The sequence below is a fragment of the Euprymna scolopes genome, chromosome 45 (assembly GCF_053919585.1).
Source record: "Euprymna scolopes isolate OS-2025 chromosome 45, ASM5391958v1, whole genome shotgun sequence".
In the NCBI taxonomy this organism is placed as follows: Eukaryota; Metazoa; Mollusca; class Cephalopoda; order Sepiida; family Sepiolidae; genus Euprymna; species Euprymna scolopes.
The window spans coordinates 57,276,235-57,303,223 of record NC_136526.1 but is presented as its reverse complement, the minus strand read 5'-3'; the positions used below and the strand labels follow the sequence as shown (position 1 = coordinate 57,303,223).

Genomic DNA, 26,989 nt, shown 5'->3' with positions numbered 1-26,989 from the left:
ACCTTGCTTATGACCCCCAGTTTCTCTATTCTCTGGAGCTCAGCCCGTGTTTTCTCCATCAAGGGTAGTGGTACGCGTCGTGGTGTGGGTACTGAGTATGGACTCGCATCTGGGTGTAAGAGTATGGTACATTCTTCTCCAAATGTGCCTAGGCCTGTGAATAAGTCTGGCATTTCTATTTTTGGGTCGAATGGGCGTTTCTGGCTGCTGATGGTATGTAAGTTTGGGTGGACAGTTACGAGCTTAAGTGCTTTGATGGCTGGCCTTCCTAACAGTGGCTCCTCGAGATTGGGGATAATAAATATCCCCTGTTCTGCTGAAAGATCTTCATGCGAGACAGCTGCAGTGATCACTCCAGTCACTTTGAGTGGAATACGTCTTGGACCATGAAGAATTTTGTGGGTATCTGAGAGGTCTGGTAGGTCTCTCCATAACTTATATATATGCTCTGGAATCGCGGTCACATCCGCCGCAGAGTCCAGCTTGAATTTCAGTGGCACTCCATTGATGGCGATATTGGTTCGCCAAGGCTTACTTATGCTGATCTCTAATATCGTCAGAACACCAAGGTACGCATTCTGATCGCTTTCACAGTCATCTGAGCTAGGTTTAATTTCATGCAGCCTTTGTGTGCGGCAGCACTGAGCATAGTGGCCAACCCTACCACAATTGTGGCAGGTGGCTGAGATGGCAGGACACATGCGTCTCTGGTGTTGGGTTTTGTTATCACAGCGCTGGCACTCAGCCTCTGGTCTATACTGTTGTGTGCGCTCATTTTTTTGTCGATTTTCGTAGTGCAGTTCTCGCCCGGGTCTTGTCATGTGCTTACCCTGACCTTGTCTGCGAATTCGGTTGTCACTAACGTAGTGGACTGCAATATTATTGTCAGCTGGATCTTCACCAACAATATGTTCTGGGGACCGCAGGAGATGCTGTTGTGATTTTATTGTTTCACTCTGTCGTGCACGTCTGATGGCCCCATCCAAGGTGAGGTCCGGAATCATTTGCAGACTTAGTGATAGCTTAGGATCTGTGCACCCAACTACAATTCAATCACGAATTAATTCCTCGTGCAGGTCTCGAAAATTGCAGTTTTTAGCTAGTGTGTGGAGGTTAGTGATGAATGAATCAATGGACTCACCTTCCTCTTGACACCTTCGGTTGAATCTGGCCCGTTCATAAATTACGTTCTTATCACCCTTGAAATGGTCATTGAACTTTGCTACCACTATATTGAAGTTCTGGGCTTCCTCAGGTGCAAGTTTGAATGTGGCAAAAATGTCTTCGGCTTTATCACCGATACAATATATTAGGGTGTCCACTTGACAAGCATTTGGTTTTTCGTCAAGGCTGGACACTGTCCGGTAACGGTTGAACCGTCGTATCCATTTTTCCCATGACTCGGGTTGGTCGAATGGAAAGGGCTCTGGTGGACTCACGTGGCTATTCATACTGGGGGGTTATTATGGAACTTCACGTATTTCTTCTTTTTTTTTTTTTAACGGCTCTTAGGCTCGATATTTAGTACAACTCTTTCCCCGTATTTTGCTCACATTTGTTAGTAAATCCCTTGTTCTGACACCATGTTATGTCAGGTTTCTATTAATAATAATAGGACAAGGATATGTGACCGTTCAGACCAACATGGGCGACTGACAAAGTCTCGTTTATTCCCGTTTACGTCCGAGAGTTTACATTATAAACAGTGAACAAAGGGGGACAACTCCCACCGATCCAAGGGACATAACAATGTCATTTCTTATGTTATTGCCGGTGCCCGTTTCGGTATGTGCGTGTTTGCGTCTAGTTTCTCAGGTGGCTTTTGCATACACATGCTGCGCGTTCGCGCATACCAAGATGGCCACCAGCAATAATTTAAGAAATTACACTGCTTAATATCCGGAAAACTACTCATTTGCGGAAAATTCAAATGCGATATTCGTTTGCAGCATGACCGAAAACCCCAACAAGCTTTCATTTTAAAAGAAAATGTTAAGGTGAGACCAGGTAAATATCCCCCCCCTCAACAAAAAAAAAAGAAAAACATATTTTTAATTTTTTTTTTTTCTCGCAATTTATTCACGCCGTTATTAAGTAACTTTGCTCGTCTTCAATTTTCTGCGAACCTGCTTTTCAGTCGCCATCTTGAATTTTAACTCGCTACAGCATTTCGTTTCATATCCAACCATCGTTTCTCACTTTAAAACTAACAAATAATTCAAAATATCTGATTATAAAAAGTAAGTATTGATTTTTATTTGGCCAACATTGCGTCTCAGTTGCATTTAATTTTAATCTCTGTTATTGTTACATTTCAACGCTTTATCCAAATGTAATTGCTGGAACATTGCTGCTGCTGCTGCTGGGCTGGGCCGATTTAATGTTTGTGTAAATGTACAGAATAGTTAACACATACAAGCGATAAACAAAAATGAAGAAAAACTTTTTAATTTTTTACCTACTTGTCACGGAATGAAGATTTCACATTCCAAAAATCACAAAAATTGATCAAGTAGTTTTTTTTTATTTTTTATTTACCAAAAACGAATTTGTCGTTTTTTCCGATAAGTTATAGATGAGACCAATTTTTTTCTAGGGGAGATAATCAGTTATTTTGATAGTTTCAACTTACATTAAGGTTGTCTGTCCTTGTCCACTGGCTTGTTTTTCACCGTCATCGAAACAGAGTAAAATGTGATTTTCTTGAATTATATCTATCTATCTATCTATCTATCTATCTATATATATATATATATATATATATATATATATATATATATATATATATATATATACAGGGTGGGCCAAAATTAGGGTCCTATATATATATATATATATATATATATATATGATTATATTTAAAGATAGAACCCTTATTTTGACCCACCCTGTATGTATATATATATATATATATATATATATATATATATATATATATGAATAAATGATTAATAAAACATGTTAAAAGACATCTTGAAAAAGAGTTAAAAACATATTTAATTTTAAAAAAGGAAGCACAACATAAGTGGATAAGAGTATTTCTTCGAAACTCCGCGGATTAAGGACTATCCACTTATCTTGTGCTTCCTTTTTTAAAATTAAATATGTTTTTAACTCTTTTTCAAGATGTCTTTTAACATGTTTTATTAATCATTTATTCATATTATAAGCTCTATTTCCTTTTCGGTTTTATTGAGCTTTTTACATCTGGCTGAGTTTATTTTATTTGTAAATATTAACTCTTTAATATTTATAATATATTTTAAGTTTACCATTTTGATTACCTTAGTTAACTTATTGTAACATATATATATATATATATATATATATATATATATATATATATATATATATATATAAAATGGTGCTTCTACATTATTAGGACGAGATTTTGTAGTCGCAGACAAAAAACAATGGTTTTAACTGATTTTTTTTTTTGTCAATTCTAATAAATTACAATGTTAACTACTATGCAGTCGAAATTACCTGAGTATTACTGAATTATTTAAAAAAACAAAAACAACTTTAATAGTGTTAGCATATGAAGAATTGGCGCCATCTTTGTTGAATTCGAACGGAAAATTACCTCCCTTTTGAACTCACCTGTGTTTTACGATCATTTTCATATAAGCGTAGGCACCGCCAAAAATGGCCGCAAAAATCAAGTTGTTTTTTAAAACGAAATTACATTTATTAAAATCCATTATTTCTGAGTAACTTTTTTTTCCAGAAAGATAAAACCCTGAATTTTATCATATAGAAAACAGAATAATGTAAAACTTTTTCTATTTTTAATTAAATTTTAAATGTTAAATTTTCCCCAAAAGTTAACAATTGGCGTTTTTTGTCTTGCACAAAAAACGTACATAAATATTAAAAAAAAAAAGGTTTTTGAAATAATTAATTTATTTATTTGTTGTCTAACTAAGATTTAGGATGATTTTCTAAGAGAATATGCAAAAATATTATATAAGTATCTAGATTTCAAATAATTCCACTTATTCATATAGGCAACCAGTTACTTCGCGTCCATCTAGAGTCTAGATCGACACTGTTTATGTTTGCATTTATAAAAAGCAAACTATGAAAGACCAAACAGGCAAAAAAAAACTTATTTTTCAGTGACGAAAATTTCAATGTATTATTAAGTTGAGGCTGGCCAGTACCAGATGGGTGACCATTTGTACGAGTTTGGTTTTCAATGTGTATGTGTGTGGGGGCCAGGCTCCCCAAAATGGGGGGGGGCAATTTAAAGCAGAATAAAAAAAAATTATTTCAGCGCGTTTGGTCCACCATAGTCGAAAGGCGGCAAACGTTTTCAAACGGGATCGAAAAAATTATGCTATTTTTAACACAAAGGGCACAATATTTATCGAATTTTTTTTTTTTTTGTATCGATTCTTCAAAGCATGCCCTGTTTAATAATGGTCATGCATTATTCGGCTCGCTAAAAAAAATTGAGAATTTATTTATTAAAGATTTTAAAATGGCTTTTTTTGTATAAATATTAAAAAAAAAAATTTTTTTGTTTTGCTTAATTATTTTACTTAACATATTCACCAAATTTCACACTTCAAAACTCAAAAGCGGGATAATTAAACACAATCGAAGTTCTGATATTCAGACATCAAAATAACGTATGCAAGCAATTTTTTTTTTTTTAATCTATAATTCTGTCCCTTACAACAACACAATATGTTGTGTTCAGTTTCAGATGATTATTTTAAGCATATTTGTACCTCCTCAAAACAAGGGGGGGGGGTTGTAAGCAAAAAAAAAATATATATATAAATATCGTTTATGAAAAATAAGTACACTGTTATAAAGTTCATTCTTCTCTTAATAATCGCTGAAAATTTCATATTGATCGGATAATTACCTGATTTTTGGTAGATTTTCAAAAAGACGGTCCGTCAAAAAGTACTGAACTGCCCCCCCCCCCAGTTTTAGCGGTGCCTAATATAGATACCTTTTTTTTCCTTTGAAATTCAGTTTTACGATTTCCGAAAATCTCGTTCCAATTCTGTAGAAGCGCCAAAAAATACGATCAAATTACGTGATTGTTTTTAATTTTTCATCTTTGTTTCCAGACTGCTACGTACATTATAGAGACGTTTCAATATTTTCTTTAATTTTAAATGCTGCTGTAAGTGCCAATATTTTGTAGTTTATTCTGATTGTCAGTTATGATAGCAATTAAAAGTAAAGAAATAAGTACGTGCAAAAATGGTGGAATAAAGATATGAGGACAAAGTTTTGAAAACTAGTTTATCATATTTTCTTTTTCGTAGGTTTCCAACTAATTTTTCATTGTATTTGAAAGATTAAAGACTAAAGTTTATTTCCAAAAGGAAGAAATATTTGTACATGTGAAAAAAAATTTTTTAATGAAAAGTGTTTTCACGGCGACATTTGGAAGCTGATAAATTCAGCTAAATTTTGAAGCTAGATTCATTGTAAAAAATTGTTGAAATATAAATATTAGTTTTCTAGGTCTTTTTCAAAAATAATTAGTAAAGTCCTAAGATATTGAATTTAAAAAAAAACAACCTTGTTTGTACAAAAAATAGCTTAATTAGCCCCCCCAAAGCGAGAGAGTCTACCTTTGCACAAACCAAAACCAAATTCATCAAAATATGGAAAGCCCAAAATGTCAGAAAGTCAATAGGCTATAGGCTTTTTTTTTAGAATGTCCGTGTAAAAAATTAATTTTTCTTCGAGTTATATTGAATTCATTAATATGAACTTTATAGGCTTTTTTTTTTTTTTTTTTAGAATGTCCGTGTAAAAAATTAATTTTTCTTTGAGCTATATTGAATTCATTAATATGAACTTTATAGGTTTTTTTTGGTTGTTTTTTGAATGTTCGTGTAAAAAATTAAATTTTCGAGTTATATCAAATTCATTAATATGAACTTTATAGGCTTTTTTTTTTTAGAATGTGCGTGAAAAAAATTTAATTTTCGAGTTATATCGAATTCATTAATATGAACTTTATAGGCTTTTTTTTTAGAATGTGCGTGAAAAAAATTAAATTTTCGAGTTATATCGAATTCATTAATATGAACTTTATAGGCTTTTTTTAGAATGTGCGTGTAAAAAATTAAATTTTCGAGTTATATCAAATTCATTAATATGAACTTTATAGGCTTTTTTTTTTAGAATGTGCGTGTAAAAAATTTAATTTTCGAGTTATATCGAATTCATTAATATGAACTTTATAGGCTTTTTTTTTTAGAATGTGCGTGTAAAAAATTTAATTTTCGAGTTATATCAAATTCATTAATATGAACTTTATAGGCTTTTTTTTAGAATGTGCGTGAAAAAAATTAAATTTTCGAGTTATATCAAATTCATTAATATGAACTTTATAGGCTTTTTTTTTTAGAATGTGCGTGAAAAAAATTAAATTTTCGAGTTATATCAAATTCATTAATATGAACTTTATAGGCTTTTTTTTTTAGAATGTGCGTGTAAAAAATTTAATTTTCGAGTTATATCAAATTCATTAATATGAACTTTATAGGCTTTTTTTTTTAGAATGTGCGTGTAAAAAATTTAATTTTCGAGTTATATCGAATTCATTAATATGAACTTTATAGGCTTTTTTTTTTTAGAATGTGCGTGTAAAAAATTTAATTTTCGAGTTATATCAAATTCATTAATATGAACTTTATAGGTTTTTTTTGGTTGTTTTTTGAATGTTCGTGTAAAAAATTAAATTTTCGAGTTATATCAAATTCATTAATATGAACTTTATAGGCTTTTTTTTTTTAGAATGTGCGTGAAAAAAATTTAATTTTCGAGTTATATCGAATTCATTAATATGAACTTTATAGGCTTTTTTTTTTAGAATGTGCGTGAAAAAAATTAAATTTTCGAGTTATATCGAATTCATTAATATGAACTTTATAGGCTTTTTTTAGAATGTGCGTGTAAAAAATTAAATTTTCGAGTTATATCAAATTCATTAATATGAACTTTATAGGCTTTTTTTTTTAGAATGTGCGTGTAAAAAATTTAATTTTCGAGTTATATCGAATTCATTAATATGAACTTTATAGGCTTTTTTTTTTAGAATGTGCGTGTAAAAAATTTAATTTTCGAGTTATATCGAATTCATTAATATGAACTTTAAAGGCTTTTTTTTTTAGAATGTGCGTGTAAAAAATTTAATTTTCGAGTTATATCAAATTCATTAATATGAACTTTATAGGCTTTTTTTTAGAATGTGCGTGTAAAAAATTAAATTTTCGAGTTATATCAAATTCATTAATATGAACTTTATAGGCTTTTTTTAGAATGTGCGTGTAAAAAATTAAATTTTCGAGTTATATCAAATTCATTAATATGAACTTTATAGGCTTTTTTTAGAATGTGCGTGTAAAAAATTAAATTTTCGAGTTATATCAAATTCATTAATATGAACTTTATAGGCTTTTTTTAGAATGTGCGTGTAAAAAATTAAATTTTCGAGTTATATCAAATTCATTAATATGAACTTTATAGGCTTTTTTTTAGAATGTGCGTGTAAAAAATTTAATTTTCGAGTTATATCGAATTCATTAATATGAGCTTTATAGGCTTTTTTTTTTAGAATGTGCGTGAAAAAAATTTAATTTTCGAGTTATATCAAATTCATTAATATGAACTTTATAGGCTTTTTTTTTTAGAATGTGCGTGTAAAAAATTAAATTTTCGAGTTATATCGAATTCATTAATATGAACTTTATAGGCTTTTTTTTTTAGAATGTGCGTGAAAAAAATTTAATTTTCGAGTTATATCAAATTCATTAATATGAACTTTATAGGCTTTTTTTTTTAGAATGTGCGTGTAAAAAATTTAATTTTCGAGTTATATCGAATTCATTAATATGAACTTAATAGGCTTTTTTTTTAGAATGTGCGTGAAAAAAATTAAATTTTCGAGTTATATCGAATTCATTAATATGAACTTTATAGGCTTTTTTTTAGAATGTGCGTGTAAAAAATTAAATTTTCGAGTTATATCGAATTCATTAATATGAACTTTATAGGCTTTTTTTTTTAGAATGTGCGTGAAAAAAATTTAATTTTCGAGTTATATCAAATTCATTAATATGAACTTTATAGGCTTTTTTTTTTAGAATGTGCGTGTAAAAAATTTAATTTTCGAGTTATATCGAATTCATTAATATGAACTTTATAGGCTTTTTTTTTTAGAATGTGCGTGAAAAAAATTTAATTTTCGAGTTATATCAAATTCATTAATATGAACTTTATAGGCTTTTTTTTTTAGAATGTGCGTGTAAAAAATTTAATTTTCGAGTTATATCGAATTCATTAATATGAACTTTATAGGCTTTTTTTTTTAGAATGTGCGTGAAAAAAATTTAATTTTCGAGTTATATCAAATTCATTAATATGAACTTTATAGGCTTTTTTTTTTAGAATGTGCGTGTAAAAAATTTAATTTTCGAGTTATATCGAATTCATTAATATGAACTTTATAGGCTTTTTTTTAGAATGTGCGTGAAAAAAATTAAATTTTCGAGTTATATCGAATTCATTAATATGAACTTTATAGGCTTTTTTTTAGAATGTGCGTGTAAAAAATTAAATTTTCGAGTTATATCGAATTCATTAATATGAACTTTATAGGCTTTTTTTTTTAGAATGTGCGTGAAAAAAATTTAATTTTCGAGTTATATCAAATTCATTAATATGAACTTTATAGGCTTTTTTTTTTAGAATGTGCGTGTAAAAAATTTAATTTTCGAGTTATATCAAATTCATTAATATGAACTTTATAGGCTTTTTTTTTTAGAATGTGCGTGTAAAAAATTTAATTTTCGAGTTATATCAAATTCATTAATATGAACTTTATAGGCTTTTTTTTTTAGAATGTGCGTGTAAAAAATTTAATTTTCGAGTTATATCAAATTCATTAATATGAACTTTATAGGCTTTTTTTTTTAGAATGTGCGTGTAAAAAATTTAATTTTCGAGTTATATCGAATTCATTAATATGAACTTTATAGGCTTTTTTTTTTAGAATGTGCGTGTAAAAAATTTAATTTTCGAGTTATATCAAATTCATTAATATGAACTTTATAGGCTTTTTTTTAGAATGTGCGTGAAAAAAATTAAATTTTCGAGTTATATCAAATTCATTAATATGAACTTTATAGGCTTTTTTTTTTAGAATGTGCGTGAAAAAAATTAAATTTTCGAGTTATATCGAATTCATTAATATGAACTTTATAGGCTTTTTTTTTTAGAATGTGCGTGTAAAAAATTTAATTTTCGAGTTATATCGAATTCATTAATATGAACTTTATAGGCTTTTTTTTTTAGAATGTGCGTGTAAAAAATTTAATTTTCGAGTTATATCAAATTCATTAATATGAACTTTATAGGCTTTTTTTTAGAATGTGCGTGTAAAAAATTAAATTTTCGAGTTATATCAAATTCATTAATATGAACTTTATAGGCTTTTTTTAGAATGTGCGTGTAAAAAATTAAATTTTCGAGTTATATCAAATTCATTAATATGAACTTTATAGGCTTTTTTTAGAATGTGCGTGTAAAAAATTAAATTTTCGAGTTATATCGAATTCATTAATATGAACTTTATAGGCTTTTTTTAGAATGTGCGTGTAAAAAATTAAATTTTCGAGTTATATCAAATTCATTAATATGAACTTTATAGGCTTTTTTTTTTAGAATGTGCGTGTAAAAAATTTAATTTTCGAGTTATATCGAATTCATTAATATGAACTTTATAGGCTTTTTTTTAGAATGTGCGTGAAAAAAATTAAATTTTCGAGTTATATCGAATTCATTAATATGAACTTTATAGGCTTTTTTTTAGAATGTGCGTGTAAAAAATTAAATTTTCGAGTTATATCGAATTCATTAATATGAACTTTATAGGCTTTTTTTTTTAGAATGTGCGTGAAAAAAATTTAATTTTCGAGTTATATCAAATTCATTAATATGAACTTTATAGGCTTTTTTTTTAGAATGTGCGTGTAAAAAATTTAATTTTCGAGTTATATCAAATTCATTAATATGAACTTTATAGGCTTTTTTTTTTAGAATGTGCGTGTAAAAAATTTAATTTTCGAGTTATATCAAATTCATTAATATGAACTTTATAGGCTTTTTTTTTTAGAATGTGCGTGTAAAAAATTTAATTTTCGAGTTATATCAAATTCATTAATATGAACTTTATAGGCTTTTTTTTAGAATGTGCGTGAAAAAAATTTAATTTTCGAGTTATATCAAATTCATTAATATGAACTTTATAGGCTTTTTTTTTTAGAATGTGCGTGAAAAAAATTAAATTTTCGAGTTATATCGAATTCATTAATATGAACTTTATAGGCTTTTTTTTTTAGAATGTGCGTGTAAAAAATTTAATTTTCGAGTTATATCGAATTCATTAATATGAACTTTATAGGCTTTTTTTTTTTAGAATGTGCGTGTAAAAAATTTAATTTTCGAGTTATATCAAATTCATTAATATGAACTTTATAGGCTTTTTTTTAGAATGTGCGTGTAAAAAATTAAATTTTCGAGGTATATCAAATTCATTAATATGAACTTTATAGGTTTTTTTTGGTTGTTTTTTGAATGTTCGTGTAAAAAATTAAATTTTCGAGTTATATCAAATTCATTAATATGAACTTTATAGGCTTTTTTTTTTTAGAATGTGCGTGAAAAAAATTAAATTTTCGAGTTATATCGAATTCATTAATATGAACTTTATAGGCTTTTTTTAGAATGTGCGTGTAAAAAATTAAATTTTCGAGTTATATCAAATTCATTAATATGAACTTTATAGGCTTTTTTTTAGAATGTGCGTGTAAAAAATTAAATTTTCGAGTTATATCAAATTCATTAATATGAACTTTATAGGCTTTTTTTAGAATGTGCGTGTAAAAAATTAAATTTTCGAGTTATATCAAATTCATTAATATGAACTTTATAGGCTTTTTTTTAGAATGTGCGTGTAAAAAATTAAATTTTCGAGTTATATCAAATTCATTAATATGAACTTTATAGGCTTTTTTTAGAATGTGCGTGTAAAAAATTAAATTTTCGAGTTATATCAAATTCATTAATATGAACTTTATAGGCTTTTTTTTAGAATGTGCGTGTAAAAAATTTAATTTTCGAGTTATATCGAATTCATTAATATGAACTTTATAGGCTTTTTTTTTTAGAATGTGCGTGAAAAAAATTTAATTTTCGAGTTATATCAAATTCATTAATATGAACTTTATAGGCTTTTTTTTTTAGAATGTGCGTGTAAAAAATTAAATTTTCGAGTTATATCGAATTCATTAATATGAACTTTATAGGCTTTTTTTTTAGAATGTGCGTGTAAAAAATTTAATTTTCGAGTTATATCGAATTCATTAATATGAACTTTATAGGCTTTTTTTTTTAGAATGTGCGTGTAAAAAATTAAATTTTCGAGTTATATCGAATTCATTAATATGAACTTTATAGGCTTTTTTTTTAAAATGTGCGTGTAAAAAATTAAATTTTCGAGTTATATCGAATTCATTAATATGAACTTTATAGGCTTTTTTTTTTAGAATGTGCGTGTAAAAAATTTAATTTTCGAGTTATATCAAATTCATTAATATGAACTTTATAGGCTTTTTTTTTTAGAATGTGCGTGTAAAAAATTAAATTTTCGAGTTATATCGAATTCATTAATATGAACTTTATAGGCTTTTTTTTTTAGAATGTGCGTGTAAAAAATTTAATTTTCGAGTTATATCGAATTCATTAATATGAACTTTATAGGCTTTTTTTTTTTAGAATGTGCGTGTAAAAAATTTAATTTTCGAGTTATATCAAATTCATTAATATGAACTTTATAGGCTTTTTTTTAGAATGTGCGTGTAAAAAATTAAATTTTCGAGGTATATCAAATTCATTAATATGAACTTTATAGGTTTTTTTTGGTTGTTTTTTGAATGTTCGTGTAAAAAATTAAATTTTCGAGTTATATCAAATTCATTAATATGAACTTTATAGGCTTTTTTTTTTTAGAATGTGCGTGAAAAAAATTAAATTTTCGAGTTATATCGAATTCATTAATATGAACTTTATAGGCTTTTTTTAGAATGTGCGTGTAAAAAATTAAATTTTCGAGTTATATCAAATTCATTAATATGAACTTTATAGGCTTTTTTTTAGAATGTGCGTGTAAAAAATTAAATTTTCGAGTTATATCAAATTCATTAATATGAACTTTATAGGCTTTTTTTAGAATGTGCGTGTAAAAAATTAAATTTTCGAGTTATATCAAATTCATTAATATGAACTTTATAGGCTTTTTTTAGAATGTGCGTGTAAAAAATTAAATTTTCGAGTTATATCAAATTCATTAATATGAACTTTATAGGCTTTTTTTAGAATGTGCGTGTAAAAAATTAAATTTTCGAGTTATATCAAATTCATTAATATGAACTTTATAGGCTTTTTTTTAGAATGTGCGTGTAAAAAATTTAATTTTCGAGTTATATCGAATTCATTAATATGAGCTTTATAGGCTTTTTTTTTTAGAATGTGCGTGAAAAAAATTTAATTTTCGAGTTATATCAAATTCATTAATATGAACTTTATAGGCTTTTTTTTTAGAATGTGCGTGTAAAAAATTAAATTTTCGAGTTATATCGAATTCATTAATATGAACTTTATAGGCTTTTTTTTTTAGAATGTGCGTGAAAAAAATTTAATTTTCGAGTTATATCAAATTCATTAATATGAACTTTATAGGCTTTTTTTTTTAGAATGTGCGTGTAAAAAATTAAATTTTCGAGTTATATCGAATTCATTAATATGAACTTTATAGGCTTTTTTTTTAGAATGTGCGTGTAAAAAATTTAATTTTCGAGTTATATCGAATTCATTAATATGAACTTTATAGGCTTTTTTTTTTAGAATGTGCGTGTAAAAAATTAAATTTTCGAGTTATATCGAATTCATTAATATGAACTTTATAGGCTTTTTTTTTAAAATGTGCGTGTAAAAAATTAAATTTTCGAGTTATATCGAATTCATTAATATGAACTTTATAGGCTTTTTTTTTTAGAATGTGCGTGTAAAAAATTTAATTTTCGAGTTATATCAAATTCATTAATATGAACTTTATAGGCTTTTTTTTTTAGAATGTGCGTGTAAAAAATTAAATTTTCGAGTTATATCGAATTCATTAATATGAACTTTATAGGCTTTTTTTTTTAGAATGTGCGTGTAAAAAATTAAATTTTCGAGTTATATCAAATTCATTAATATGAACTTTATAGGCTTTTTTTTTAGAATGTGCGTGTAAAAAATTTAATTTTCGAGTTATATCGAATTCATTAATATGAACTTTATAGGCTTTTTTTTTAGAATGTGCGTGTAAAAAATTTAATTTTCGAGTTATATCGAATTCATTAATATGAACTTTATAGGCTTTTTTTTTTAGAATGTGCGTGTAAAAAATTAAATTTTCGAGTTATATTGAATTCATTAATATGAACTTTATAGGCTTTTTTTAGAATGTGCGTGTAAAAAATTTAATTTTCGAGTTATATCAAATTCATTAATATGAACTTTATAGGCTTTTTTTTTAGAATGTGCGTGTAAAAAATTTAATTTTCGAGTTATATCAAATTCATTAATATGAACTTTATAGGCTTTTTTTTTTAGAATGTGCGTGTAAAAAATTAAATTTTCGAGTTATATCGAATTCATTAATATGAACTTTATAGGCTTTTTTTTTTAGAATGTGCGTGTAAAAAATTAAATTTTCGAGTTATATCGAATTCATTAATATGAACTTTATAGGCTTTTTTTTTTAGAATGTGCGTGTAAAAAATTTAATTTTCGAGTTATATCAAATTCATTAATATGAACTTTATAGGCTTTTTTTTTTAGAATGTGCGTGTAAAAAATTTAATTTTCGAGTTATATCGAATTCATTAATATGAACTTTATAGGCTTTTTTTTTTAGAATGTGCGTGTAAAAAATTAAATTTTCGAGTTATATCGAATTCATTAATATGAACTTTATAGGCTTTTTTTTTTAGAATGTGCGTGTAAAAAATTAAATTTTCGAGTTATATCAAATTCATTAATATGAACTTTATAGGCTTTTTTTTTTAGAATGTGCGTGTAAAAAATTTAATTTTCGAGTTATATCGAATTCATTAATATGAACTTTATAGGCTTTTTTTTTAGAATGTGCGTGTAAAAAATTTAATTTTCGAGTTATATCGAATTCATTAATATGAACTTTATAGGCTTTTTTTTTAGAATGTGCGTGTAAAAAATTTAATTTTCGAGTTATATCGAATTCATTAATATGAACTTTATAGGCTTTTTTTTTTAGAATGTGCGTGTAAAAAATTAAATTTTCGAGTTATATCGAATTCATTAATATGAACTTTATAGGCTTTTTTTTTAAAATGTGCGTGTAAAAAATTAAATTTTCGAGTTATATCGAATTCATTAATATGAACTTTATAGGCTTTTTTTTTTAGAATGTGCGTGTAAAAAATTTAATTTTCGAGTTATATCAAATTCATTAATATGAACTTTATAGGCTTTTTTTTTTAGAATGTGCGTGTAAAAAATTAAATTTTCGAGTTATATCGAATTCATTAATATGAACTTTATAGGCTTTTTTTTTTAGAATGTGCGTGTAAAAAATTAAATTTTCGAGTTATATCAAATTCATTAATATGAACTTTATAGGCTTTTTTTTTAGAATGTGCGTGTAAAAAATTTAATTTTCGAGTTATATCGAATTCATTAATATGAACTTTATAGGCTTTTTTTTTTAGAATGTGCGTGTAAAAAATTTAATTTTCGAGTTATATCGAATTCATTAATATGAACTTTATAGGCTTTTTTTTTTAGAATGTGCGTGTAAAAAATTAAATTTTCGAGTCATATTGAATTCATTAATATGAACTTTATAGGCTTTTTTTAGAATGTGCGTGTAAAAAATTTAATTTTCGAGTTATATCAAATTCATTAATATGAACTTTATAGGCTTTTTTTTTAGAATGTGCGTGTAAAAAATTTAATTTTCGAGTTATATCAAATTCATTAATATGAACTTTATAGGCTTTTTTTTTTAGAATGTGCGTGTAAAAAATTAAATTTTCGAGTTATATCGAATTCATTAATATGAACTTTATAGGCTTTTTTTTTTAGAATGTGCGTGTAAAAAATTAAATTTTCGAGTTATATCGAATTCATTAATATGAACTTTATAGGCTTTTTTTTTTAGAATGTGCGTGTAAAAAATTTAATTTTCGAGTTATATCAAATTCATTAATATGAACTTTATAGGCTTTTTTTTTTAGAATGTGCGTGTAAAAAATTTAATTTTCGAGTTATATCGAATTCATTAATATGAACTTTATAGGCTTTTTTTTTTAGAATGTGCGTGTAAAAAATTAAATTTTCGAGTTATATCGAATTCATTAATATGAACTTTATAGGCTTTTTTTTTTAGAATGTGCGTGTAAAAAATTAAATTTTCGAGTTATATCAAATTCATTAATATGAACTTTATAGGCTTTTTTTTTTAGAATGTGCGTGTAAAAAATTTAATTTTCGAGTTATATCGAATTCATTAATATGAACTTTATAGGCTTTTTTTTTAGAATGTGCGTGTAAAAAATTTAATTTTCGAGTTATATCGAATTCATTAATATGAACTTTATAGGCTTTTTTTTTTAGAATGTGCGTGTAAAAAATTTAATTTTCGAGTTATATCAAATTCATTAATATGAACTTTATAGGCTTTTTTTTTTAGAATGTGCGTGTAAAAAATTTAATTTTCGAGTTATATCGAATTCATTAATATGAACTTTATAGGCTTTTTTTTTTAGAATGTGCGTGTAAAAAATTTAATTTTCGAGTTATATCGAATTCATTAATATGAACTTTATAGGCTTTTTTTTTAGAATGTGCGTGTAAAAAATTTAATTTTCGAGTTATATCGAATTCATTAATATGAACTTTATAGGCTTTTTTTTTTTTTTTAGAATGTGCGTGTAAAAAATTTAATTTTCGAGTTATATCAAATTCATTAATATGAACTTTATAGGCTTTTTTTTTTTTTTAGAATGTGCGTGTAAAAAATTTAATTTTCGAGTTATATCGAATTCATTAATATGAACTTTATAGGCTTTTTTTTTTAGAATGTGCGTGTAAAAAATTTAATTTTCGAGTTATATCAAATTCATTAATATGAACTTTATAGGCTTTTTTTTAGAATGTGCGTGAAAAAAATTAAATTTTCGAGTTATATCAAATTCATTAATATGAACTTTATAGGCTTTTTTTTTTAGAATGTGCGTGAAAAAAATTAAATTTTCGAGTTATATCGAATTCATTAATATGAACTTTATAGGCTTTTTTTTTTAGAATGTGCGTGTAAAAAATTTAATTTTCGAGTTATATCGAATTCATTAATATGAACTTTATAGGCTTTTTTTTTTAGAATGTGCGTGTAAAAAATTTAATTTTCGAGTTATATCAAATTCATTAATATGAACTTTATAGGCTTTTTTTTAGAATGTGCGTGTAAAAAATTAAATTTTCGAGTTATATCAAATTCATTAATATGAACTTTATAGGCTTTTTTTAGAATGTGCGTGTAAAAAATTAAATTTTCGAGTTATATCAAATTCATTAATATGAACTTTATAGGCTTTTTTTAGAATGTGCGTGTAAAAAATTAAATTTTCGAGTTATATCAAATTCATTAATATGAACTTTATAGGCTTTTTTTTTTAGAATGTGCGTGTAAAAAATTTAATTTTCGAGTTATATCGAATTCATTAATATGAACTTTATAGGCTTTTTTTTTTAGAATGTGCGTGTAAAAAATTTAATTTTCGAGTTATATCGAATTCATTAATATGAACTTTATAGGCTTTTTTTTAGAATGTGCGTGTAAAAAATTTAATTTTCGAGTTATATCGAATTCATTAATATGAACTTTATAGGCTTTTTTTTAGAATGTGCGTGAAAAAAATTAAATTTTCGAGTTATATCGAATTCATTAATATGAACTTTATAGGCTTTTTTTTAGAATGTGCGTGTAAAAAATTTAATTTTCGAGTTATATCAAATTCATTAATATGAACTTTATAGGCTTTTTTTTTAGAATGTGCGTGTAAAAAATTAAATTTTCGAGTTATATCGAATTCATTAATATGAACTTTATAGGCTTTTTTTTTTAGAATGTGCGTGAAAAAAATTTAATTTTCGAGTTATATCAAATTCATTAATATGAACTTTATAGGCTTTTTTTTTTAGAATGTGCGTGTAAAAAATTAAATTTTCGAGTTATATCGAATTCATTAATATGAACTTTATAGGCTTTTTTTTTAGAATGTGCGTGTAAAAAATTTAATTTTCGAGTTATGTCGAATTCATTAATATGAACTTTATAGGCTTTTTTTTTAGAATGTGCGTGAAAAAAATTAAATTTTCGAGTTATATCGAATTCATTAATATGAACTTTATAGGCTTTTTTTTTTAGAATGTGCGTGTAAAAAATTTAATTTTCGAGTTATATCGAATTCATTAATATGAACTTTATAGGCTTTTTTTTTTAGAATGTGCGTGTAAAAAATTTAATTTTCGAGTTATATCAAATTCATTAATATGAACTTTATAGGCTTTTTTTTAGAATGTGCGTGTAAAAAATTAAATTTTCGAGTTATATCAAATTCATTAATATGAACTTTATAGGCTTTTTTTAGAATGTGCGTGTAAAAAATTAAATTTTCGAGTTATATCAAATTCATTAATATGAACTTTATAGGCTTTTTTTAGAATGTGCGTGTAAAAAATTAAATTTTCGAGTTATATCAAATTCATTAATATGAACTTTATAGGCTTTTTTTTTTAGAATGTGCGTGTAAAAAATTTAATTTTCGAGTTATATCGAATTCATTAATATGAACTTTATAGGCTTTTTTTTTTAGAATGTGCGTGTAAAAAATTTAATTTTCGAGTTATATCGAATTCATTAATATGAACTTTATAGGCTTTTTTTTAGAATGTGCGTGTAAAAAATTTAATTTTCGAGTTATATCGAATTCATTAATATGAACTTTATAGGCTTTTTTTTAGAATGTGCGTGAAAAAAATTAAATTTTCGAGTTATATCGAATTCATTAATATGAACTTTATAGGCTTTTTTTTAGAATGTGCGTGTAAAAAATTTAATTTTCGAGTTATATCAAATTCATTAATATGAACTTTATAGGCTTTTTTTTAGAATGTGCGTGTAAAAAATTAAATTTTCGAGTTATATCGAATTCATTAATATGAACTTTATAGGCTGTTTTTTTTAGAATGTGCGTGAAAAAAATTTAATTTTCGAGTTATATCAAATTCATTAATATGAACTTTATAGGCTTTTTTTTTTAGAATGTGCGTGTAAAAAATTAAATTTTCGAGTTATATCGAATTCATTAATATGAACTTTATAGGCTTTTTTTTTAGAATGTGCGTGTAAAAAATTAAATTTTCGAGTTATATCGAATTCATTAATATGAACTTTATAGGCTTTTTTTTTTAGAATGTGCGTGTAAAAAATTTAATTTTCGAGTTATATCAAATTCATTAATATGAACTTTATAGGCTTTTTTTTTAGAATGTGCGTGTAAAAAATTTAATTTTCGAGTTATATCAAATTCATTAATATGAACTTTATAGGCTTTTTTTTTTAGAATGTGCATGTAAAAAATTAAATTTTCGAGTTATATCGAATTCATTAATATGAACTTTATAGGCTTTTTTTTTTTAGAATGTGCGTGTAAAAAATTAAATTTTCGAGTTATATCGAATTCATTAATATGAACTTTATAGGCTTTTTTTTTTAGAATGTGCGTGTAAAAAATTTAATTTTCGAGTTATATCAAATTCATTAATATGAACTTTATAGGCTTTTTTTTTTAGAATGTGCGTGTAAAAAATTTAATTTTCGAGTTATATCGAATTCATTAATATGAACTTTATAGGCTTTTTTTTTTAGAATGTGCGTGTAAAAAATTAAATTTTCGAGTTATATCGAATTCATTAATATGAACTTTATAGGCTTTTTTTTTTAGAATGTGCGTGTAAAAAATTTAATTTTCGAGTTATATCAAATTCATTAATATGAACTTTATAGGCTTTTTTTTTTAGAATGTGCGTGTAAAAAATTTAATTTTCGAGTTATATCGAATTCATTAATATGAACTTTATAGGCTTTTTTTTTTAGAATGTGCGTGTAAAAAATTAAATTTTCGAGTTATATCGAATTCATTAATATGAACTTTATAGGCTTTTTTTTTAGAATGTGCGTGTAAAAAATTTAATTTTCGAGTTATATCGAATTCATTAATATGAACTTTATAGGCTTTTTTTTTTAGAATGTGCGTGTAAAAAATTTAATTTTCGAGTTATATCGAATTCATTAATATGAACTTTATAGGCTTTTTTTTAGAATGTGCGTGTAAAAACTTTAATTTTCGAGTTATATCGAATTCATTAATATGAACTTTATAGGCTTTTTTTTAGAATGTGCGTGTAAAAAATTTAATTTTCGAGTTATATCGAATTCATTAATATGAACTTTATAGGCTTTTTTTTTTAGAATGTGCGTGTAAAAAATTTAATTTTCGAGTTATATCGAATTCATTAATATGAACTTTATAGGCTTTTTTTTTAGAATGTGCGTGTAAAAAATTTAATTTTCGAGTTATATCGAATTCATTAATATGAACTTTATAGGCTTTTTTTTTTTTTTTTTTTAGAATGTGCGTGTAAAAAATTTAATTTTCGAGTTATATCAAATTCATTAATATGAACTTTATAGGCTTTTTTTTTTAGAATGTGCGTGTAAAAAATTTAATTTTCTGAGTTATATCGAATTCATTAATATGAGCTTTATAGGCTTTTTTTTTTAGAATGTGCGTGTAAAAAATTTAATTTTCGAGTTATATCAAATTCATTAATATGAACTTTATAGGCTTTTTTTTTTAGAATGTGCGTGTAAAAAATTTAATTTTCGAGTTATATCGAATTCATTAATATGAACTTTATAGGCTTTTTTTTTAGAATGTGCGTGTAAAAAATTTAATTTTCGAGTTATATCGAATTCATTAATATGAACTTTATAGGCTTTTTTTTTTTTTTAGAATGTGCGTGTAAAAAATTTAATTTTCGAGTTATATCAAATTCATTAATATGAACTTTATAGGCTTTTTTTTTTTTTTTAGAATGTGCGTGTAAAAAATTTAATTTTCGAGTTATATCAAATTCATTAATATGAACTTTATAGGCTTTTTTTTTTAGAATGTGCGTGTAAAAAATTTAATTTTCTGAGTTATATCGAATTCATTAATATGAGCTTTATAGGCTTTTTTTTTTAGAATGTGCGTGAAAAAAATTTAATTTTCGAGTTATATCAAATTCATTAATATGAACTTTATAGGCTTTTTTTTTTAGAATGTGCGTGTAAAAAATTTAATTTTCGAGTTATATCGAATTCATTAATATGAACTTTATAGGCTTTTTTTTTAGAATGTGCGTGTAAAAAATTTAATTTTCGAGTTATATCGAATTCATTAATATGAACTTTATAGGCTTTTTTTTTTTAGAATGTGCGTGAAAAAAATTTAATTTTCGAGTTATATCAAATTCATTAATATGAACTTTATAGGCTTTTTTTTTTAGAATGTGCGTGTAAAAAATTAAATTTTCGAGTTATATCGAATTCATTAATATGAACTTTATAGGCTTTTTTTTTAGAATGTGCGTGTAAAAAATTTAATTTTCGAGTTATATCGAATTCATTAATATGAACTTTATAGGCTTTTTTTTTTAGAATGTGCGTGTAAAAAATTAAATTTTCGAGTTATATCGAATTCATTAATATGAACTTTATAGGCTTTTTTTTTAAAATGTGCGTGTAAAAAATTAAATTTTCGAGTTATATCGAATTCATTAATATGAACTTTATAGGCTTTTTTTTTAGAATGTGCGTGTAAAAAATTTAATTTTCGAGTTATATCGAATTCATTAATATGAACTTTATAGGCTTTTTTTTTTAGAATGTGCGTGTAAAAAATTAAATTTTCGAGTTATATCGAATTCATTAATATGAACTTTATAGGCTTTTTTTTTAAAATGTGCGTGTAAAAAATTAAATTTTCGAGTTATATCGAATTCATTAATATGAACTTTATAGGCTTTTTTTTTAGAATGTGCGTGTAAAAAATTAAATTTTCGAGTTATATCGAATTCATTAATATGAACTTTATAGGCTTTTTTTTTAAAATGTGCGTGTAAAAAATTAAATTTTCGAGTTATATCGAATTCATTAATATGAACTTTATAGGCTTTTTTTTTTAGAATGTGCGTGTAAAAAATTAAATTTTCGAGTTATATCGAATTCATTAATATGAACTTTATAGGCTTTTTTTTTTAGAATGTGCGTGTAAAAAATTAAATTTTCGAGTTATATCGAATTCATTAATATGAACTTTATAGGCTTTTTTTTTAAAATGTGCGTGTAAAAAATTAAATTTTCGAGTTATATCGAATTCATTAATATGAACTTTATAGGCTTTTTTTTTAGAATGTGCGTGTAAAAAATTTAATTTTCGAGTTATATCGAATTCATTAATATGAACTTTATAGGCTTTTTTTTTTAGAATGTGCGTGTAAAAAATTTAATTTTCGAGTTATATCGAATTCATTAATATGAACTTTATAGGCTTTTTTTTTTAGAATGTGCGTGTAAAAAATTAAATTTTCGAGTTATATTGAATTCATTAATATGAACTTTATAGGCTTTTTTTAGAATGTGCGTGTAAAAAATTTAATTTTCGAGTTATATCAAATTCATTAATATGAACTTTATAGGCTTTTTTTTTTAGAATGTGCGTGTAAAAAATTTAATTTTCGAGTTATATCAAATTCATTAATATGAACTTTATAGGCTTTTTTTTTAGAATGTGCGTGTAAAAAATTTAATTTTCGAGTTATATCAAATTCATTAATATGAACTTTATAGGCTTTTTTTTTTAGAATGTGCGTGTAAAAAATTAAATTTTCGAGTTATATCGAATTCATTAATATGAACTTTATAGGCTTTTTTTTTTAGAATGTGCGTGTAAAAAATTTAATTTTCTGAGTTATATCGAATTCATTAATATGAGCTTTATAGGCTTTTTTTTTTAGAATGTGCGTGTAAAAAATTTAATTTTCGAGTTATATCAAATTCATTAATATGAACTTTATAGGCTTTTTTTTTTAGAATGTGCGTGTAAAAAATTTAATTTTCGAGTTATATCGAATTCATTAATATGAACTTTATAGGCTTTTTTTTTAGAATGTGCGTGTAAAAAATTTAATTTTCGAGTTATATCGAATTCATTAATATGAACTTTATAGGCTTTTTTTTTTTTTTAGAATGTGCGTGTAAAAAATTTAATTTTCGAGTTATATCAAATTCATTAATATGAACTTTATAGGCTTTTTTTTTTTTTTTAGAATGTGCGTGTAAAAAATTTAATTTTCGAGTTATATCAAATTCATTAATATGAACTTTATAGGCTTTTTTTTTTAGAATGTGCGTGTAAAAAATTTAATTTTCTGAGTTATATCGAATTCATTAATATGAGCTTTATAGGCTTTTTTTTTTAGAATGTGCGTGAAAAAAATTTAATTTTCGAGTTATATCAAATTCATTAATATGAACTTTATAGGCTTTTTTTTTTAGAATGTGCGTGTAAAAAATTTAATTTTCGAGTTATATCGAATTCATTAATATGAACTTTATAGGCTTTTTTTTTAGAATGTGCGTGTAAAAAATTTAATTTTCGAGTTATATCGAATTCATTAATATGAACTTTATAGGCTTTTTTTTTTTAGAATGTGCGTGAAAAAAATTTAATTTTCGAGTTATATCAAATTCATTAATATGAACTTTATAGGCTTTTTTTTTTAGAATGTGCGTGTAAAAAATTAAATTTTCGAGTTATATCGAATTCATTAATATGAACTTTATAGGCTTTTTTTTTAGAATGTGCGTGTAAAAAATTTAATTTTCGAGTTATATCGAATTCATTAATATGAACTTTATAGGCTTTTTTTTTTAGAATGTGCGTGTAAAAAATTAAATTTTCGAGTTATATCGAATTCATTAATATGAACTTTATAGGCTTTTTTTTTAAAATGTGCGTGTAAAAAATTAAATTTTCGAGTTATATCGAATTCATTAATATGAACTTTATAGGCTTTTTTTTTTAGAATGTGCGTGTAAAAAATTTAATTTTCGAGTTATATCGAATTCATTAATATGAACTTTATAGGCTTTTTTTTTTAGAATGTGCGTGTAAAAAATTAAATTTTCGAGTTATATCGAATTCATTAATATGAACTTTATAGGCTTTTTTTTTAAAATGTGCGTGTAAAAAATTAAATTTTCGAGTTATATCGAATTCATTAATATGAACTTTATAGGCTTTTTTTTTAGAATGTGCGTGTAAAAAATTAAATTTTCGAGTTATATCGAATTCATTAATATGAACTTTATAGGCTTTTTTTTTAAAATGTGCGTGTAAAAAATTAAATTTTCGAGTTATATCGAATTCATTAATATGAACTTTATAGGCTTTTTTTTTTAGAATGTGCGTGTAAAAAATTAAATTTTCGAGTTATATCGAATTCATTAATATGAACTTTATAGGCTTTTTTTTTTAGAATGTGCGTGTAAAAAATTAAATTTTCGAGTTATATCGAATTCATTAATATGAACTTTATAGGCTTTTTTTTTAAAATGTGCGTGTAAAAAATTAAATTTTCGAGTTATATCGAATTCATTAATATGAACTTTATAGGCTTTTTTTTTAGAATGTGCGTGTAAAAAATTTAATTTTCGAGTTATATCGAATTCATTAATATGAACTTTATAGGCTTTTTTTTTTAGAATGTGCGTGTAAAAAATTTAATTTTCGAGTTATATCGAATTCATTAATATGAACTTTATAGGCTTTTTTTTTTAGAATGTGCGTGTAAAAAATTAAATTTTCGAGTTATATTGAATTCATTAATATGAACTTTATAGGCTTTTTTTAGAATGTGCGTGTAAAAAATTTAATTTTCGAGTTATATCAAATTCATTAATATGAACTTTATAGGCTTTTTTTTTTAGAATGTGCGTGTAAAAAATTTAATTTTCGAGTTATATCAAATTCATTAATATGAACTTTATAGGCTTTTTTTTTAGAATGTGCGTGTAAAAAATTTAATTTTCGAGTTATATCAAATTCATTAATATGAACTTTATAGGCTTTTTTTTTTAGAATGTGCGTGTAAAAAATTAAATTTTCGAGTTATATCGAATTCATTAATATGAACTTTATAGGCTTTTTTTTTTAGAATGTGCGTGTAAAAAATTAAATTTTCGAGTTATATCGAATTCATTAATATGAACTTTATAGGCTTTTTTTTTTAGAATGTGCGTGTAAAAAATTTAATTTTCGAGTTATATCGAATTCATTAATATGAACTTTATAGGCTTTTTTTTTTAGAATGTGCGTGTAAAAAATTAAATTTTCGAGTTATATCGAATTCATTAATATGAAATTTATAGGCTTTTTTTTTAGAATGTGCGTGTAAAAAATTTAATTTTCGAGTTATATCGAATTCATTAATATGAACTTTATAGGCTTTTTTTTTTAGAATGTGCGTGTAAAAAATTTAATTTTCGAGTTATATCGAATTCATTAATATGAACTTTATAGGCTTTTTTTTAGAATGTGCGTGTAAAAACTTTAATTTTCGAGTTATATCGAATTCATTAATATGAACTTTATAGGCTTTTTTTTAGAATGTGCGTGTAAAAAATTTAATTTTCGAGTTATATCGAATTCATTAATATGAACTTTATAGGCTTTTTCTTTTAGAATGTGCGTGTAAAAAATTTAATTTTCGAGTTATATCGAATTCATTAATATGAACTTTATAGGCTTTTTTTTTTAGAATGTGCGTGTAAAAAATTTAATTTTCGAGTTATATCGAATTCATTAATATGAACTTTATAGGCTTTTTTTTTAGAATGTGCGTGTAAAAAATTTAATTTTCGAGTTATATCGAATTCATTAATATGAACTTTATAGGCTTTTTTTTTTTTTTTTTTTAGAATGTGCGTGTAAAAAATTTAATTTTCGAGTTATATCAAATTCATTAATATGAACTTTATAGGCTTTTTTTTTAGAATGTGCGTGTAAAAAATTTAATTTTCTGAGTTATATCGAATTCATTAATATGAGCTTTATAGGCTTTTTTTTTTAGAATGTGCGTGTAAAAAATTAAATTTTCGAGTTATATCAAATTCATTAATATGAACTTTATAGGCTTTTTTTTTAGAATGTGCGTGTAAAAAATTAAATTTTCGAGTTATATCGAATTCATTAATATGAACTTTATAGGCTTTTTTTTTAGAATGTGCGTGTAAAAAATTTAATTTTCGAGTTATATCGAATTCATTAATATGAACTTTATAGGCTTTTTTTTTTAGAATGTGCATGTAAAAAATTTAATTTTCGAGTTATATCGAATTCATTAATATGAACTTTATAGGCTTTTTTTTAGAATGTGCGTGTAAAAACTTTAATTTTCGAGTTATATCGAATTCATTAATATGAACTTTATAGGCTTTTATTTAGAATGTGCGTGTAAAAAATTTAATTTTCGAGTTATATCGAATTCATTAATATGAACTTTATAGGCTTTTTTTTTTAGAATGTGCGTGTAAAAAATTTAATTTTCGAGTTATATCGAATTCATTAATATGAACTTTATAGGCTTTTTTTTTAGAATGTGCGTGTAAAAAATTTAATTTTCGAGTTATATCGAATTCATTAATATGAACTTTATAGGCTTTTTTTTTTTTTTTTTTTAGAATGTGCGTGTAAAAAATTTAATTTTCGAGTTATATCAAATTCATTAATATGAACTTTATAGGCTTTTTTTTTTAGAATGTGCGTGTAAAAAATTTAATTTTCTGAGTTATATCGAATTCATTAATATGAGCTTTATAGGCTTTTTTTTTTAGAATGTGCGTGTAAAAAATTTAATTTTCGAGTTATATCAAATTCATTAATATGAACTTTATAGGCTTTTTTTTTTAGAATGTGCGTGTAAAAAATTTAATTTTCGAGTTATATCGAATTCATTAATATGAACTTTATAGGCTTTTTTTTTAGAATGTGCGTGTAAAAAATTTAATTTTCGAGTTATATCGAATTCATTAATATGAACTTTATAGGCTTTTTTTTTTTTTAGAATGTGCGTGTAAAAAATTTAATTTTCGAGTTATATCAAATTCATTAATATGAACTTTATAGGCTTTTTTTTTTTTTTAGAATGTGCGTGTAAAAAATTTAATTTTCGAGTTATATCAAATTCATTAATATGAACTTTATAGGCTTTTTTTTTTTAGAATGTGCGTGTAAAAAATTTAATTTTCTGAGTTATATCGAATTCATTAATATGAGCTTTATAGGCTTTTTTTTTTTAGAATGTGCGTGTAAAAAATTAAATTTTCGAGTTATATCAAATTCATTAATATGAACTTTATAGGCTTTTTTTTTTAGAATGTGCGTGTAAAAAATTTAATTTTCGAGTTATATCGAATTCATTAATATGAACTTTATAGGCTTTTTTTTTTAGAATGTGCGTGAAAAAAATTTAATTTTCGAGTTATATCAAATTCATTAATATGAACTTTATAGGCTTTTTTTTTTAGAATGTGCGTGTAAAAAATTTAATTTTCGAGTTATATCGAATTCATTAATATGAACTTTATAGGCTTTTTTTTTAGAATGTGCGTGTAAAAAATTTAATTTTCGAGTTATATCGAATTCATTAATATGAACTTTATAGGCTTTTTTTTTTTAGAATGTGCGTGAAA

The 26,989-nt window shown here is 24.5% G+C and overlaps 1 protein-coding gene across 2 annotated transcripts in view; it reads left to right on the top strand.

Moving 5' to 3' along the window:
• Nucleotides 1–1,763: 1,763 nt before the first annotated feature.
• The window catches only part of LOC145269722 (uncharacterized), a 45,803-nt gene continuing 20,577 nt past the window's right edge, over nucleotides 1,764–26,989 (top strand). The window contains exon 1 of one of the 2 annotated variants that reach the window (XM_080125444.1): nucleotides 1,764–2,007. The gene's annotated coding sequence lies outside the window, so the exon portion shown is untranslated. Of the gene's footprint in view, nucleotides 2,241–26,989 lie in introns of both variants that reach the window. The other variant, XM_080125443.1, reaches the window with a different exon arrangement.